This window comes from Mesoplodon bidens, assembly GCF_964165515.1.
Source record: "Mesoplodon bidens genome assembly, chromosome: 2".
Classification (NCBI taxonomy): Eukaryota; Metazoa; Chordata; class Mammalia; order Artiodactyla; family Ziphiidae; genus Mesoplodon; species Mesoplodon bidens.
The window spans coordinates 130,559,923-130,561,935 of record NC_138177.1 but is presented as its reverse complement, the minus strand read 5'-3'; the positions used below and the strand labels follow the sequence as shown (position 1 = coordinate 130,561,935).

Sequence of the window (2,013 nt, the reverse complement as noted above, 5' to 3'; positions counted from 1 at the left end):
GTAGGGGAAAGTCAGTATAGTAGACCAGGAACAAGATTATAGGGAGTGAGGACTGGTGAACCTAGGAAGGGCATGCTCCATTCAAAGTCATTCAAAATCACATTGTTTAAAAACCCTGGGCTTGCCAAACAAGACCTGCTTGTGGACAAGATTCATTCTGTGATGCACTTCACTCTGGGGTTTTGCCATTTCTCTAGGTCCTACCTGGGGAAGCGGCTACACACCTTCCCTGCCTTTGGATCTTCCCAGTCTCTGTTGTCTCTTTCATCCTCCCTGCTGGGCTCAGTCCTGGGAAGTCAACAGGTAGGCAGGTAACCCCTTCTTTCCAGGAAATCATTTTCACTTAAATTCTCCTCTGACTCTCTCATCTTCCTAATCCAGGGGATTTTTCCAATTTCAGGATATGGGAAGTAGAAAGCTTTCTACCATTTGCAGACTTCTAAATCAATTGTATTTACTAAGCACAAGCATTTTTTCCCACTTCTTCTGGGGCCCTAGCCCAAAACTGAAAGCCAAGAAAAGACTCTTGGCTTCTCTCTTTCTGCTGCATTACCTTTCTTAAGATGATGGGCATAACATTCCTCAGCTGTTGCATAAAGAGGGAGAAGGATCGTGGGGTGAAATAGGGGAAAATGTTATCCTGCTATAGAAGAAATTGTGTCCATAACAAGGGAGCGTTCATCAGACTACACAGGGAATGTCTTGTATGTTGCTGTGTATCTCATCTTAGAAAGAATATATTTATCCACAAAGATCCAGGGAGGTAAAGGGATTCTGAATCACATTATATAAGTATCTAATCAATAAGACTTCTATACAGCATTCAGCATCCAAGGCTGAGGATGTAACAGTCAAGATAGGCTAGTTTATGCTGCGATAGTAAATGACCTCTGCTCCACGCACAGCTGGATTGGCCCATGCTCCAGCTGGCAGCGAGCTTTAACACCTGGGACCCGACTGGGTCAGCGGGGACCTGCGTGCAGTGGGCACGGCCAATGCACCGGGCTGGAGGGTGAGCCTTGTGCCCGGGGTGGGACACAGCCGACACCTCCAGATAAGGCCCAGGGTGGCCAGGGGACCTCCGGTGCCAGGTGAAAATATCTTCCTGTTTGCGTCTAACCTCATCGGTTATGGACAGATTGTCTTCACCATCATTTCTTTCTACTTCATGCTCTGCTGCCCCCCTCATGGCCTCCTCCTTCTACCTGTTCAGTGGACATCTGGACGCTTTTGATGGACACACTGCTCGAGTCCTTAATCAAGGGACCGGGTTTGGGGCCATGCTGGACATGCGGGCAGACTGCTGTTCTACAATGTGTCTGCTGGTCAACCTGGCCCTACTGTACCCTCATGCCACCCTTCTCTTCCAGCTCAACATGGGCTTGGATGTGGCCAGCCACAGGCTGCACCTCCACAGTTCTGTGGTCCGAGGCGGTGAAAGTCACAAGATGATTAACCTGTCTGGAAATCCAGTGCTTTGCACCTACTACACCTCCAGACCTGCTCTATTTATCCTGGGTGCTGGAAATGAGCCCTTCTACTGCCTTCTCCTCTGTCATGTTCTCTGTAATCCTGGGGACCAGTCCCTCCCCTGTGATCTCTCAAGGACCTTTAGTTGGCTTTGTGGGTCTTTTCCGAATGCGCCTCTGGATCACCACCTGATCACAGCCGCCTGCAACATGGCTGCCTTGGACGCAGCAGATCGTGCCAACAAGACGTGACCCTGGAACCCCCAGTCCCTGGCTGCCCACCAGCCCTGGGAGTCTCACTGTGCCACATGGCTCCCCTGTCCCTCCTAGGAGGTCCCAGGCTCACATCTTCCCAATGTGTCATCCAACCTGCTGGGAAGGGGGGCCAGCCTCTTTGGTGATGTCATGTTCTCCGTAATCCTGGGGACCAGTCCCACCCCTGTGATCTCCAGGGACCTGGACTTCAAATCAGGAAGGATGCTCAGGAGGGCCCATCCACACGGGCAGTGCTCCTGGGACCCCAAGAGAGCTGTCTGAGGACTGG

At 51.2% G+C, this 2,013-nt stretch overlaps 1 pseudogene across 1 annotated transcript; it reads left to right on the top strand.

Annotated features, from left to right (window-relative positions):
- Nucleotides 1–1,073: 1,073 nt before the first annotated feature.
- Nucleotides 1,074–1,802, top strand: LOC308611977 (CDP-diacylglycerol--inositol 3-phosphatidyltransferase-like; annotated as a pseudogene). Its single transcript has one exon. The product of its transcript is annotated as a CDP-diacylglycerol--inositol 3-phosphatidyltransferase-like (transcript).
- The last annotated feature ends 211 nt before the right edge of the window (nt 1,803–2,013 follow it).